General features: G+C 44.9%; 1 protein-coding gene across 3 annotated transcripts in view; it reads right to left on the bottom strand.

Moving 5' to 3' along the window:
- RSPO2 (R-spondin 2) overlaps positions 1-17002 on the bottom strand; it is a 173951-nt gene that overhangs the window by 78363 nt on the left and 78586 nt on the right. The gene's annotated exons all lie outside the window — the stretch shown is intronic.

Genomic DNA, 17002 nt, shown 5'->3' with positions numbered 1-17002 from the left:
CCTATCATTGCATAAAGGGTCCAAATCATTTCCATTAGTTGGCCACGAACAGACTATTTGCAGCCACCTGAGAATGCTTTCTTATGCTATGTTTGATTTCTAAACTCACATATGAATCCATATGCTATGGTATAGATACACAGTTCTTCCAGATTTTATTTGCAAATAGCATTTAGCACCCAGTATCTTGACTTTCTGCTTCTCTTTTTGTTAGAAATATACGTGCCATATATCTCTTCTACAGCATGTGTAAGTAGTGTCCATGCGGCATCTCAGGATTTTGATTTCCTTCCTCAGTTGTTGACTAGCTTTTTCTCCCCATTTCTAAAATATAGAGTCACAGTGCTAGCTGTGCTGAGGATGCTGAAACTATTATATACTGGTTGCTTTTACTGACTACCCAGCTATAGTTACATATCAAGCTGATGCCTTTGTGTTACTTAGGTCTACATTGCTGCTGCTCTTGTGTGTCCCAGAAGCAATGTTCAAGGAGCAATCTGTTAAGATCTTAAGAAATTGCTTCTCAACCTTTAGTTTACAAAACATCATATGACCCAGTTTATATATGAGTCACCCACTCTGTTTTAAATAGGAAAAAGGTAACTAAATCTAATTTTGCTGAGGATATATAAGCTAAGACAAAGTATAGACTCTCCCTCATCCCAAGGACTCTGATCTGGTCCTATGCACAGAGCAGGATGCTGGCAGGGAAGAGGCTTCTGCTTCCTAAAGCAACACATCTGGGGACCAATCTTCCACTTCTTGTGCTTCCTAAATATTCACTTGACCTCTAAATATTCAGGACTGGCTCCAGGGTTTTTGCCGCCCCAAGCAGTGAGGGGGAAAAACCCCGTGATCGCAATTGCGATCGGTGGCACCCCAGCGGCAGCTCCACCGCCCCACTTTCTTCTTCTGCGGCAGGTGCTTCCCTCCGAGAGGGACCCACCACTGAACTGCCGCCAAACAGCCCAACGTGCCATCCCTTCCCCTTGGCCACCCCAAGCACCTGCTTGCTGGGCTGGTGCCTGGAGCCAGCTCTGAGAATATTAGCTTTCTCACACAGATATTAGAGATATTACTAAAAGATTATTAAGGGTGTTAATTACTTGAAAAAAGAAAGGTAAACATTGAGTAATCAGTAACCATGAAAACCTTAAAGATAGACATATCAGACATTGAGTTAGTATATAAAACAGGAATATAACTTCTTGGTTTATAAATGAGCCATCACACATGAAAAGGGGGACAGGTGATTTAGAGAGAGAGAAATTTAGATTTCCACAAACACACACAGAGGTCTGAAAACTAGGGATACTTAAAAAGCTATGTTATGGAATAATTAAATAAAATAGTATTGCTCTTTCTGCAAGGTTTTGGTTAGCAAAGTCTCAGCACACACACACACACACACACACACACACACACACACACACACACACACACACACAAAATGCCAGGCCAAAATGTTCAAAAATTAACAGAAAAATCCATTATAAAATAAAAGAGTCACACACACATAAATCATGAATATTATTTGAAAAAAATTATTCCTTTTTAAAATATATAAACTGCATCAATATATCCATCGTTAGCATGTGAAGTTACATCAGAAAGCATTTGGAATTCATTTTATGCAACATTGTATTAGTTTTTGCAGTTACTTATGTCATGCACTTCTTTTTCACTCTTTCCAAAGGAGCAAGTTGATCCAGTGTGGTACTTCTGAAATAGCTATTTGTAAATTCCTCTAAGAACTTTACAAGTTTATAAATTCTTTAAATACAAGGACTTTAGTATTTATTCTTAAACCTTAGAGGGCCAAAAGTTACAATAGGGCCACTTAAATTGATAGGACATTTTATCTTCTGCAGCAGTTAGGGAAACACAAGGCATTTTACAGCAACTCTTATTGTGACGTTGAACTATAATTTAGGCAGTTTTCACAGGAAAAGTAATTTGATCTTTGGGACCCCTTTGTGATTATGTGTAACCCATGTGCCTAATAGGGAAATATCTCTTTAAGAGATCCATTGGGGGAGGTAGGAGTGAGTTGTGTCTGGGCCATTGTTGCTAGACAGATTTAGCACTCCACATCCAGAAGCTTCTGGAATTGGGTGTGGTAGTTTTGGTTCCCTGTTGCTGGGGTCAGATGAGTCCTGGTCTACACTGGGGGGTCGGGGGCGGGGAAATCGATCTAAGATACGCAACTTCATCTACAAGAATAGCGTAGCTGAAGTCGACGTATCTTAGATAGACTTAGAATCACTTACTTCGTGTCCTCGCAGCGCGGGATCGACGGCCGCCACTCCCCCATCGACTCCACTTCTGCCTCTTGCTGTGGTGGAGTTCCAGAGTCGACGGCAGAGCTATCAGGGATCGATTTATCGCATCTACACTAGATACAATAAATCGATCCCCGATAGATTGATCACTACTCGCCGGCAGGTAGTGTAGACGTACCCTGAAGCATTTTGCAGGAGGTTAGTGATATTGTTAACCCTCTAACAGGGAAGCATGGACAATGCTAATTATAACAAGGGGAAATTGGAAGGGAAAAATAACTTGTATTTTAATTGTATGCTTTGAATGTTGTTTTGATTTTAGCCAAACTGTTCTAGTCAAATTGTCTCAAGTAGTCTGATTCACCAACTTTTCTTTAAATGTAGTAATGGGGAAAGTTTTGTATTTTCTTGAAACAGGGTGTTGTTTAAATCTGTACACTTAACTGAGTGGTTGGTTATTGAGTTAGCTGACTGGCTAACAGTGATTTCAGCAGAGGAAGAGTCTGCCTGGATTCCAACTGAAGATTCCTACAAGCAAGTGGAGGGATGTTGTTTTAGACTCAGCAGACTGCATAGATTTGGTGATCAAAGACTCTACCTGAGTCTTAGGTGAGCATGTATAACTGAAAGTAATGTCTGTGGATTATAAAATAGCCATGGCATGCTTAAAAATTAGATTTTTGTTTGTTTCTTTATCATACCGTTATTTAATTAAATTATTTATTTAGTTCCTTTTGGGACTTGACTGTAGGGAGGTTGACCCTGTGCAATCCTTGCTGAAAATCCTTGGAGACTGATCTCTGGGTCTCCAGCTACTTTCTATGGGAGTTGGGTTTTTTTTTTTTTTAACCACTGGAGACAGGAAATGAAGTGAACTCTAGCCCACCCAAAGGTTACATATGCAGAGCTCAAAATTAGCTTACTGAGGTCTTCAACATACAATATGTAATAATATAGCTGCCACGTGGAAGCAACGGCTCTTCAGGCTCTACCTCTCTTTTACAGATCTATCTGTCTTAGGCTACATCTACACTATAAGCTAGGGGTGTGATTCCCCTGCTTGTGTACACATACTCATTCTAGCTCTCATAAAGCTAGTGTGTGTATAAATAGCAGTGTAGCTACGGCAGCACTGGTGGTGGTACTGGAGGTACGTCTGAGCCATGCCAAGTAAAACTTGCCTGAAACGCGTTGGTATATACTTGGCACAGCTCAGACGTGCATCTACTGCCACTTCCCACGCTACCCTGGCTGCACTGCTATTTATACTCAAACTAGCTAAATGAGAGCTAGCGGGAGTATGCGTACACAGGCAGAGGAATCACATCCATAACTCAGTGTAGACATAGCCTCATGGCTCCCATTACCGTAGTATCTGAGATGCTGAAAATCTTTTAATGTATTTATCCTCACAACTTCCTTGTGAAGTAAGGAAGTGCATCTCCCCATTATACAGCTGGAACCTTGAGAGACTAAGTGATTTTCCCAAGGTCATGCAGGGAGTCTGTGGCAGAACAGGAAACTGAACATAGGTCTTCCAGATCCCAGGCTAATCCTCTAACCCCTGACCATTCAGACTCTCTATGCGTGTAGTCTGCTGTTAGTACTGGTCCCAAGGGAACCTCAAAATGATATTCAGATCCTCTGTTTAGATAAAGCCCAAAAGTTTGGGTGCTTACCCAAAATTTAGTTGCCAAAAAGGGGATAGTCAGCTGCCTGCTGTATCATTTCCTCTACTTTTATGCCTGAATGGCTCTCCTAGGGGCCTAGCATCTGTGTATGGGGAGAAGGCTAGGAAGTGATGGCTAGTGAGAACATGTAGCAACTTCCACCCATCAACCCTGATCCTGACTTAGCTACTCCCTGCAGGAAATGGATTTCCACAGTCTTACTCAGACAAAACTCCTATTAAAGTCAACCTAAATTGGTTCATGTACACAAAAGAAACTTGTGTTTCTTGGTTGGAAGATAACAGAAATATTTATTATTATAACTAATAATGGCAGGAATTTTGTCTGGGTTAAGGACCAGGCCCTTAATACTTAATCTACAATGCACGTGGACTGCAAATTAAGAGCCTGACCCTGCAAAGCCTCTCCCACGTTAGCAAGCACTTTCAAGATGAGGCCATAAGATGACTTGCTTTGATGATAGTCCTGCAACAGTTAATTGCAATGCACATTTGTTATATTCAACATGCATTGCAAATATTTCATTAATTGCAATGCTTGAATCAAATGTCCAGTATGTTTAAATATTCATAAAAACATTTGCTTCTTGCCCACCCACACAAGACAGTTTGAAAGGACATCAAGGTTTTTCCAAATAATTTAGTCCAATGATGAGGTGCAGAACAGAACATGAAAAGAAAAATTAACATCATATGACCGTCCCTCACATCTAAGTGACGCAAATGTACACTTGAAATAATGCATTAACTATTACTTCCAAAACAGGAAGGGAAAAACATGTTTTGAAGTTGATTTCATTTCTAGATGATCTGGTGGTTCCTTCTGGCCTTAAAATTATTTATGTACTGTTGTTTTAAATGAAAAATCACTTGCTAAAAGCACCCTTTGATAAAAGTGTTATATTCTTGCTAGATGAATTTTCACTTCACCTGACTTTATGGAAACTCCCTTAAAAGCTTGCCTGGTTTGGTTTAACAGAACATATGCAAAGAGCATGTTTAAAAAATTAATTAATAATTCTATTCCATTTCAGTTTCTGGATCATAATTCAAAACTCCTATCCTATTTCCATCCTTTCTTTTGCCTTTTTTGGCAGTTCAGAGTCGGTTGGTTTTTTGGGTTTTTTTTTTTTTTTTGGTTTGGTTTGAGTTTTTGTTTTATTGTATTACCGCAAAGTCCCCAATGTTATAATTATATTATGGAGGCACCGGTAGCAGCTCCATAGTTAAGGTTGAATTGAGATTTCCACTTAGAGCAGTTCACGTTCTTTTTTTTTCTGATGAAGATGACTGATTCTGATTACCAGACTCTTACCATGTAACCTAGTCCAGATTCAATTTGGGGAGGGGGGAAGGAATAATGAAAAAAACATTTCTGCACTATTTTAAGAGTTCTAAGACCCAGATACTCAGCTGTGTCACGCTGCCACTCAGCACAGTACACTCTCATGAGCCTTAGGATTGCTGGGGGAGAATCCTCACCATAATTTATAATAGCCCCAAAAGGGCCAACAGCAGCCAAGGATCACCAGAGAGTAGTGCACAGTGACCACTCCTCATCCTTGATGCAGCCACAGCACATCCTCTGCACAAGTCGCCTACTAGAGGTCTTGAACCCAGGCCCACCAAGCATGAGCCTTATCCACTGCACTGGCTCATGATAAGGGAATTGCTGTTAATACCCAACCACCAGAAGCTACACTCATTGACTCAGTAGGCTCAAATGACTAACAGCAGACTGATGATTGGACACCAGTGGGTATAAAGCTTCCTGTTCCTGTCCCATCCCTTGTCTGAGTAACTAGTTGCGAGGCCTGTTGCTGCCCAGACCTCTGAGACCTATTCCCATCTTCCTCACCTGGTTCCTGCTCCTTGTTCTTGCTGTCTCGTCTTGCTCCTACTACCACACCTCATCCCAGTTCCTGTCACCATGCCTTGGTCCTGCTTCCTAGCCCTGACTGTACTTGCTGTTTCTGGCTTAGACCCTTGGCATGGCTTCTGACTAACTCTGGCTTTGACCCTTGGTGGGACCATGACCCCGACTTTACTCCTGGCTCCAACCACTTTGTCAGACTGCCCCACTTTATGGGCTCTGACAGTTTGCTCAGACCAACCTTGGTCTTCTCTGGGACTCATTATTGAACCCCCAGACCAACTATGGATACCAGTGGGGCTCCCACCCTGCCATCATCCCAGGGCCCTCTGAGTCCTCAGGTGCAGATCACTGCCCTCTAGGCAGAGAACCAGAAACTGAAAAACCCAGTATGACAGTTGCAGATGGGAAATCATTCCTTTCAGGAGCAAGCCACAGCACTCAGAGCAGCTGCGGGTAACCACTCATCATCTCTTATGACACCAACTCAGGAGACAGGCCCCAGAGTTCCTTTGCCAGACAGATATGATGGCACCCTCAGTAATTTTCATGGGTTACTCCTGGGGGAATTCTACACTACTATGCATGCACAGAACTAATATCCCCCGCAGATTTTCTTTGCTTCCCCGCAGAAAAATGACTTTCTGAAGAGAAGCAAAGGGAAGCCAGAAGAGCAATCATAGGATACTCCCCAGCAGTATGTTTTGGGTGTCCAGGGCAGCCGGCAGAGAGGTAAATCACTGTGGGTTAGGGGGCAGGACTGGGAAAGACCCAGCTGGTGCCTCCGACCCTACACCAGGCTCAGCTGCTAGTCCTGCCTGGGCTGGGGAGGATGGGACTTCCTCTTCCCCTGCACGACATCCAGGGCTGTGTCAGACCTACTCCCAGATTTCGCCCCTGACTGTAGGAAGCTCTGTAAACTGTCCCCACCCCACGCTTCCTGCATCCATCACTCCTCAGCTGCAGGGGGAGGGATCACTGTATAGGGAGCTGCTCCCCCATCTGCTCAACTCCCATGCATCCAGACCCCTCATAACCAGACCCTCCCACCGAGCCTCACCCCCACCCCCGCATCCAGAACCCCCCCGACAAGCCCCACTCCCCCTGCACTTGGACCACCCCAACAAGCCACCCACTCCCAGATCCCCGCCCTACTAAGCCCCAATCAGCTTCACCTGGCTCCCCACCCTACTGAGCCCCACTCCCCCAGCATCTGGACCCCCCACTAAGCTCCCCACACCCAGACCCCCCCCACTGAGCCCCAACCACCTTCACCCAGATTGCCCCACACAGAAACCTCTCCACCCATACCTAGATCCCCCCACACTAAGCCCCTCCACACTTGGATCCTGCCTTGCTGAGCCTGCCTGTCCACACCTGGTGCACCTGGCATGGAGGGGCAGGGTCCTGGGGTGTTTTTGGGGCAGGCCCGGTCCTTGTGTTGTGTCAGGGTTAGGTGCAGCCTCACCACTGAGTCCATGTCTTGGGGGCGGGGCGGGGGTGGTGGTGAGCTGTATAGTGATCTCACACCTCTGTGCAGCCAGTGGCCTGTGCTCCCCAATGCCATGCCTCCACATTTATTTGACAAATAAAATTTGCTGAATTTTAAAATACTGTGTGCAGAATTTTTAATTTTTTTGGTGCAGAATGCCCTCAGGAGTAATGGATTCATTACCCAGTGCAGACTCCTGTTTATGCTTCAGCCCCAGGAGTACATCACAGAACAAGTTAAGGTGTGGTTAGTACTGAGCTTGCTTACTGGGGAGGTCCTGGCATGGGCCTCTTGCTTTTTTAGAACAGAATCACTTGGTATTGACCAACTGGGACTCATTCTTACAAATGTTTGCCAGTATTTTCACCCTCATAAAGCACACATAGCAGAGACTGCCTTATGAAAGCTTCAGCAAATCCTGAGGTCAGCCCCTTCCTATGTCACCCCATTCAGACATTTGGCCATAGATACTACCTGGAATGATGTGGCACTCCTCCATCAGTTTTGGCTCAGGCTTTGCAAAGAATTAAAAGACAAGCTGGCACAGATGGCCCCACTGACACACACACACCACCAGTTTATAGGTCTTCATGGACCCGTGTATCTGGATAGAAACGTGACTGCACGACCAACAACTGCAATGAAGGAGGAGACCATCCACTTCCAGCATTTAGCCAAAGCTCAGCCCTCAAGGCCAAGCGAGGTTTCCCTGGGTAGAGTCCATACCAGCTGACATATAATGGCCCTGCCTATCCCCAAGTGAATGAGACTAGGAAGACAGGAGAACCTCTGTTTCTATTGTGGAGGAGCAGGGCATGCAGTATGCAAGTATGCAATTCCCCTACTAACCTGATGACAGGGAAGAGGTTAACACCACACCCAGTCGAGTCTGGGTACCATGAGGGAGAAACCCCAAGATTATGCTAACTCAGGAATTCCTCATCCATCTCCAGGTCTCCATCTCCACTGCAGTTGCAGATTGTGCAGTCAGAGCAGGACTTTCCAATATAATAGGCCTTGATTGATTTAGGAACAGGGGACAATTTTATGGATTTTTCTGTGGGCTGGGCCATCAGTCTCCCAATATAACCCAAGGGTAACTGGACCTGGTAGAAACAGTACATGGATCTTGACTGGCATCAGGCCTGGTTACACAGAGACCACACCACTGGAAGTGGTTTCTGGGGATCACCTCAAAGTCCTACAGTTTAACATTATTTCCTCCTAACATTTCACCTTGGACTTTTTAGGGTCACCGCAGCTTATTCTTCACAATCCCCATATTCTGTGGTCTCAATGAGTTACTGCCTTTCCATCAAGCTTCCATAGGGACAATTCCTTTCTCGTTCAAGAACTTGAAACCCTAGAAATAAAGCCAGAGGGTTCCATTCCTGTAACCCAGATGTTTCCCCCACATGGCAGCAACCCTGTTGGACCTAGAAACTCCATCCCGGCACAATAAATCAAATCTTACTGTAAAATACCAAGACTATCATGATATCTTAGAAAAATGGAACACAGACTCAGTACCCCTGCATTTCGTTAACAATTCCCCCATCGACCTTTAGCCCAGAACCAAGTCTGAAGCAGAGTTACCAATGTTAAGGGAGTACCTCCAGGAAAACTTAGCAAAAGGTTTCAGCTGCTGCTCTACCTCCTCTGTACTTCTGGTGAAGAAGAAAAAGACTACAGATAGTGCTTAATTTGTGCCAGGGCTGAGCCCCGGCACCTCTAGGGTTGGCAGTTCATAGCCCCAGCACTTCTGGGCTTGCTGCATCAGTTATGAATGTAAAAAAAATTGCTTGAGTCCTGGCACCTAATTGCTTGAGCCCTGGCACCTCTTTCATTACAAATTAAGCACTGAGTACTGCACCAAATAGCTAAATATAATCAGTATCCCTTACCATTAATCTCACTGCTCCTGGATAGGTATTAACTGGACCTTAGAAGAGCACATACTCTAGTTTGAATCAGGGAGGGAGATGAGAGGAAGACAGCCTTTAGAATGAAGTATGGATACTTTGAGAATTTGGTAATGCCCTTTGGACTCACCAGTGCTCCTGCCACTTTCCAGCATCTGATCAACAACATTTTTCAAGATATCCTAGACCAGTTTGTGGTGGCATATCCAGATGATATCTTAGTCTATTCCAGTAATCAAGCAAAGGGCCTGAGAGGAGACCAGGATCTAATTGCAAAGTTTTTGCCAAATTTAGCATTTTTGGTCCAAGAGTTCCTCTGATCCCACAGACTAAAAGATCACACAAACTTAAGGAACTCAGTTTTAAGATCTCTGACATAGGAGCCTTTCTAAATAAAGCTGGGGGGCAAGTTATTTACATTCTTCATAATTTTTGCCACAGAAGTCAATGGAAAATGATCTCAACTATGGGCTTCCAGACACAGAATGACAACTGCCTGAGGGGTACTAGAGCTGGGAAGAGCAAGAGCACAGAGGTGGCAAGTCCATGGGGAGGTGTAAGGAGCAGAGCAGAGGGAATGTGGTAGGGGAGAAGAGTGGCAGGATAGCCTCATTGAAGGAGAATTGAGAGGGTGGGTCTACACAGCAAAGAAAAACCCATGGCTGGCCTGGGCTGGCTGACTCCAGTTTGCGGGACTCAGGCTGCGGGGCTGTTTCATTGCTATGTAGACTTCCAGGCTCGGGCTGGAGCCTGGGCCCTGGGACCCTGTGGGGTGGGAGCTCAAGCCCAGAAGTCTACACAGCAATGTAACAGCCCCACAGCCGGAGCTCCATGAGCCAGAGTCGGCTGGCACAGGTCTGCCATAGGGTTTTTTTTTTTTTTTTTTTTGCTGTGTAGACATACCCAGAGGTGCACTAGCACTTCGCTGTCATCTCCAGCTGACAGACTCACTAAACTTGAGGTGGTGTTGGTTCTATAAGCTAAGGAAGATGTGTGGTAAAGAGGCCTGCCTTCTCAGGAACTTGGGTGAGCAGCCTGTCTGATGTTTGAGAAGTAAGAGGTGCCCCCAGACTCTGCAGGAGGAGTGCGCCACTGCAGTACACCTTACCTAGCTTGTGCAGTAGCACTCCCCTCTGGCACCTCAAAGGATTGAGTGGTTCCCTGCCTCTTCCTCCTCCTGTACTCAGCTCCCCATACCCCACATAGTCCCACCTCACCTCCATGCCCGCCATTTCCTCTAGCCCTGCTCAGCCTCATACCTCCCCATATATCCTGCCCAGCGATTTCCCCTCCATCCAGGAACCCCTGACGCATCCCTCTCTTGTTCTGAAGTGGCCAGCTGGTCTCCTCTGGTCCACCAAACTTTTATCTTTGGGGGTCATCTGATAATTCAGACCTAGTTACACCAATCTGACCTGGACATATAAAGAAAACTATTTTTTTTAAAGAAAACCTCTACAATTATATAATTATTCATGCTAAGTGTACAACTAGTCACCCACACTTTCAAAGAGAGCTACAGAAGAGCAACAATAGAAGCCTAGAAAGGTTTATCCACCAAGCCCATTTCCAGTCACAGGAATGGTTATAAGATCATAACTTCCATCACTGGGCGTTATTAGGGGAGAGGGGATTAATGATACTGTTGTCTGCCTTGTGAAACTGAGCTGGGCAGAAATTGTCCAGAAATGCATGGAGTCAGGGCCGGCTCCAGGCACCAGCGGAGGAAGCACGTGCCTGGGGCGACACATCCTAAGGGACAGCATTCTATCCATTCTTGTGGCGGCACACTCCGAGCAGCTTTTTTTTTTTTTTTTGCTTGGGGTGGCAAAAACGGTAGAGCCAGCCCTGCATGGAGTACCCCATTGCTTAGGCAAAACCAAGTTAGAAAACTTCTCCCTTCATAAAAGCTCTGATATTTTAATTTACAGAGCAGATTTTTTTTAAAAAATCAAACCTAAAAGGGGGAAAAAATCACCACTTCTAACTTCTCCAATGTGAGGTCAAATCACATTGTGCAATCTCTTAATTCATCATGAGATAACTGCAAGGACCTGGAATTCCAGTGGTATGTCTACATTGCAATTAAAAATGGCTGTCCCATGCCAGCTGATTCGGGCTCATGGAGCTTGGCCCGGGGGCCATTTAATTGCAGTCTAGGCTTCCAGGCCCAGTCTGCAGCCCAAGCCCTGGGTCCTTCCCACCTCAGAGGGTTCTAGGATTTAAAAGACCAGATTCTCTGTTGGTATAAATAGGCATAGTTTCATTGACCTCAGTGGTGTTTCACCCATTTATAAGAGCAGAGATTCTGACTCATCTCATTAGGTCAGAATTCTCTCCTTTTTCAAAAGGGAAGAAGCAGCAGAAGGGAAGACGAAATCACAATCAGAGAAGAGCTTGTATACAAAAACTTAAGACTGTCTAACTTTGTAGTACTGTCACAAGGTAAAATTTCAAGAATGGCTATGTGATTTAGGAACCTAAGTCCTGACTTTCAATGAGATTTATGTTCCTAAGTGCCTAAGTCACTTCTGAAAATAGGACTATGGTGTTTTTGAAAATTTTATCCACAATGCTTTGCATATCAAAATTCATCATTTTTTTCAAAGGTGATAGTGTTTCCTGACAAGTTTCATTCTGTTCCAAATATGGCTGCTTTAGGACAAATTGATCTGCTGCTGTGAGAAATATCCTTAGATCCTGGTTATAAAATATTAGAGTTCAACCTTCATAATCCCATTAACACTGACCTAAATTTTCAGTGTCAGTTTATTTGAAGGCCAGAAAATAAATCCAAGGAGGATAAAATTAATATTTATAGACAATTACATAAATGGGGCATTAAAAAATTGTGGTGAACAAAGGCTATACTAGCAAATCATGCTCAAATTACAGTGGCATTCAAGGGTAAAAAACAAACAGAGGAACCAAAGTGATATTAATAATTTTTTCCGATCTGTTTGATCTTCCTGTCTCTAATACTAAAATGTTTTAAAAGACAACAAGCATTAAGGGACTGATATGTTTGTCATTTTTTAAGACTGAATCAAGAGTGGAGACATTCAAAGTACAAATTCAAATCTTAAGTTAATTCCAGATCCCAGTGCATGGAGTCTGTGTTTTGGTGATCATTTTCTCTAACTTAATTCCGAGCGCTGATTATTTTTCCAATTGAGCAGGCCACGTGGAAATGAAGGGCTAAATGCCAAGCAGCTGCTTCCTGTTCCTGGGAAGCAAATGATAAGTTTTGGAATTGAAGGGCTGGGAAGTACAGCTCAGAGGATTGTGGAATACTATTTGCAGACTCTCCAGACCCAAGTGTGGTGGCCTGTACCTGAGCTGTAGCTAAAGTTCCCAGGTGTCTGGTTTTTGACTGGAACACCTGGTCGAAAATGGACCCTGGCGGCTCCAGTCAGCACTACTGACCGGGCAGCTAAAAGTCTGTTCAGTGGCACAGCAGAGCTAAGGCAGGTTTCCTGCCTGCCCTGGCTCTGTGCAGCTCCCGGAAGTGGCCGGGGTGTCCGGCTACTAGGCACAGGGGTGTGCACAGGGGCACCGCATGCTGCATCTGCCCCAAGTGGTGGCACCGCAGCTCCCATGGGCCGGGAACCACAGCCAATGGGAGCTATGGGGCTGGTGCCTGCAGGCGGGGGTGGCCACACCTCTGCCTAGGAGCCAGCGGGACATGCCAGCTGCTTCTGGGAGCCGCCTGTGGTCAGTGCCACCCGGAGCCTGCACCCCTCACCTCCTCCCGCACCACAACCTCCTGCTCCAGCTCTGAGCTCCCTCCCGCACACAAACTCCCTCCCAGATCCGGCACCCCACACTCCCGGCCCCAGTCCAGATCCCCCTCCTTCACCCCAAAACCCTCATCCCCAGCCCCACCCCAGATCACACCCCCAGCAGGAGGCCTCATTCCCCCCTCACACCCCAACCCTCTGCCCCAACTCTGAGCCCCCTCCCATAGCGCAAACCCCTCATCCCTGACCCCCCTGAGCCCGCACCCCCAGCTGGAGCCTGCACCCCCTCCTGCACCCCAACCCCCTGTCCCACCATAGGGCCCCCCACACACACCCAAACTCCCTCCTGGAGCCTGCACCCTGCACCCCCTCCCATGCTTCAAACCCCCCTCAAGCCAGAGCCCCCTCCTGTACCCCAAACCCATCATCCCCGGCCCCACACAAGAGCCCTCACCCCCTCCCACACCCCAACCCCTTGCCCCAGCCAGTGAAAGTGAGTGAGGGTGAGGGAGAGTGAGTGATTAGGGGTGGGGCTTCGGAGAAGGGGCAAGGCAGGGGTGGGGCCTCGGGGCAGGGGCGGACAGGGGGCGGGGCAAGGGTGTTTGGTTTTCTGCAGTCAGAAAGTTTGGAACCCTAGCTGTGTGCATGCTGCAAAATGCCTGGGCTTTGACTTGTGTTACAGAGACCTCAGGCTCTGACCCACCCCCTACCAAGGTCTGCAGACTAATGTCCAGAGGGGTTCCTGGCCTGACTCAGACTAATAGCTGTGTGGACAGAAGATGTTTTTGGGTTAAACCTGAGCCAGAGCCTGGGCTTAGTGTGCCCTGTAGACATACCCACAGTGAATGGGGGAAGGGTCACCAAACTCAAGAACAATCATTCCATGCTCAGTATACAGCTTGTTTGGGAATGCAAAATTAGCTGTATTGTGCTTACAAAAAAACATGGAATAAGCTACAGTCATGCTGGAATATGTTTAGAACTCACAGCGGAATCCAAAGTGCTCTACATAATACAGAGTACTCGAGAGTCCTAAATTTCAAATGCTTTAATCTATATTTGCATTTAGATTTAGAGAGAGAAAGGCCTGCAAATGTAGGTTTCTGTTCTAATGATCACAGCATGATGAATTTTAAGATCAGAAATTGCTATTTCAATTGTTAAAAATGCTACTTGTAAACAGTCATGCAGCCTCTACCATTTTTCATGAAAGATCTACCTTCTAGGGGAGGGCTGTTGTCATTTTGTTTCCTTTTTAAATGTACATACTGTCATTGAATAGTCAACCCTACCCTCCCTCCATAACAAGGTTACTTTAAAGAAATGTGTGATGAGAAGGCAAAAAAACAGCTGCTGGCCAATCACCACCAATGTTATTAAAAGCTATTCATAGCTAACATGGTATTAGCCCACAGCTACATGTGGGAGACAAACAAAAGTAGGGAGTATTTGGGGGAAGGAAGGAAGGGGAGGGAAGTGAAAGAGTATGTGTGAGGGGAGTTGCCTTTGTGGAAGGGACAACATTAAGGAGTGTTTGACAGAAGGCGTAGGGGAAAGAGAATGGGGAGAAAGCGATTGTATGTTTGGCAGAAGGAGGGAGAGAGGCAAGAATAGCAAGTGAGAGACAAAGGGCAGGTCTACACTACAGCTTATGTCAATATAATTTATGTCACTTGGGTGTGAAAAAGGCCCCCTCCTCCTGAGCGACACAAGTTACAGTGACCTAAGCACTGTCCTCACCGGCACTATGTCAGCAGGAGACATTCTCCCGCCTACATAGCTTCCGCCTCTTGTGGAGGTGGAGTAATTATGCCAATGGGACAGCTCTCTCCCATCAGCATAGAGCGTCTTCACCAGACACGCTACAGCAGCGCAGCTGCATTGGTGCAGTTGTGCCAATGTTGCGCTTCTAATATATACTAGCCCAGACGACAAGAAATTGGGGAATGAAGGAGAAGCTGATGAGGGGGATGGAGGAGGATTAAGTAGTGTAGCTTTGGGAAGGGAGAGAGGACAAGAAAGGGGAGAGTGCTGTGAGCTTTGGCTGGTTTTGGAGGGAGAGGGAAATGAACGAAAAATAAACTGCAAAGAACAAGGAGCAAAATGAGAACTGGAAAGTTTGGTGAACAGAAAGGAGGTCAGAGGCTGTAGCTCCCCAGCTTAACTTAAATCTCAGACTAAAAATTTTAAAAGCTGAGGGTCTATTTAAACTCTTAAATAAAAATGGCTTAGGCACCTGCAGCTCATTCTTCAAGATACAAATCTAAATACCCTAAGGGCTGTACAGAAGTCTCTTGTTGAAGAATCTGCAAACCCAGTGGATACATCAGTTTCTGGGGATTAAAATGGACCTACTGCTTCACTGGGAGCAGCTTTAGAAGAATGAGAATTTTGCCATTGTGAGAATTTTTTAACATTTAGTAATATAGCTCTATTATGTTAAAACATGGATTCGTTATTAATAGGCATCTTTTAAACACTTGCCAAGCCACAATAATTATCTTTTCAGACATAAATTAGTATTTTACAAATATACAATGGTCTTCTTAAATCTAAATTGACTACAGATTCAGGAATCTTAATTTAAATCATTGCCAGGATTTTTAGCTTCCAGACAGATCTATGGCAGCCCTACTGAAATGATACAGAGTTAGGCTAATAAGTTACAAAATAAGAAGGACATGTCCAAATGCTTATCATGCTTTTGTTGGGGAAAAAATAAGGCGCCTGCAAAGTAGATTTTATCTAAACCTCAGATTCCTGGCAGTTAAATTTTATTTTCAAAATCCCAAATACTTTTTAGACCACATACTAGACTCGCCTCTTTTCAGTTTTTAAATTAAAGCCATTTTTTTAATTAAAGAAAACAATAACAAAAGTACCTAAAACTACTTTTTACAAACTTAAAAAACATTGATTTAATTTCAAGTTGACTGCTTCCTCCAACTGGTCACTGTATCTGCTGATGTCTTGCTATGAGTTGTAGTTGCTATATAGATTTCAGGAGAATTTAGTATAGCATTCCATAGGCTATTCTCTATGAGCATTAGCCAAGAAACTTAGCTGTTCTATCTGAAGTAAAGTTTTGATATTTTGTAACACAAGCTCATACTGGGAGGCATTTCTTAATATAGTAAATTAACTAGATATATTTATTAAACACTTGTTTATTTTGTGATTGCTCGTTAATGTCTACTCTGTGCTAAACATTATTTTTATTTAAGGCAGATGCGACTGGTGATGATTGTGACAGATATGGACATTTCCTGCAATATCTTTGGGAGATCTTACTATATTAAATGTATGTATCATTGTGGGCTGGGGATTGTACGTAATTCAATGGGGAGGTATGATGGGGTGTTCACAACACACCATCCTGGAATGGGTTAAAGTGTTTCAGAAGGGGTAAAGTACCAGGGGGTAGCCATGCTAGTCTGTATCTACAAAAACAACAAGGAGTCTGGTGGCACCTTAAAGACTAACAGATTTATTTGGGCATAAGTTTTCGTGGGTAAAAACCTCACTTCTTGCATCTGAAGAAGTATGCATCTGAAGAAGTGAGGTTTTTACCCACGAAAGCTTATCCCCAAATAAATCTGTTAGTTTTTAAGGTGCCACCAGACTCCAGACTGTTTCAGAAGGGGTAATTAACCTAGTGGGCTGCATCTGGGGGAAGAGGTAGACTTAACTGACAAGCACTAATTGAAGATGGAGCCCATCTGGGTAGGAATAGGCAGGGCTTGTGTAAAGTCTGAAGGTGAGAGCAGAAGGGGGCTGCAGGGTTGAAATTTGAAGTCACTCTCTGGGCCTAATGAGGAGAGGAGGAAACCCACGGGGCAGGGGAGAAGAAGCCCTGTGATTCTGATCCTGATGGAGGGTTTACCCCGGGGGGAAGGTGGAGAAGAAAGCTCGCAGAAGGAAAAGTAGGAAGAAGCCCAGGTAAATGGCAGAAGGGATTGAGACAGTGCAGATCTTGGCTGCAGATTGTAGGGTCCCTGGGCTG

Source organism: Malaclemys terrapin, chromosome 2, assembly GCF_027887155.1.
Source record: "Malaclemys terrapin pileata isolate rMalTer1 chromosome 2, rMalTer1.hap1, whole genome shotgun sequence".
Taxonomy (NCBI): domain Eukaryota; kingdom Metazoa; phylum Chordata; order Testudines; family Emydidae; genus Malaclemys; species Malaclemys terrapin.
The sequence above is the reverse complement of the archived record's forward strand: the minus strand, read 5'-3'. Positions and strand labels throughout refer to the sequence as shown.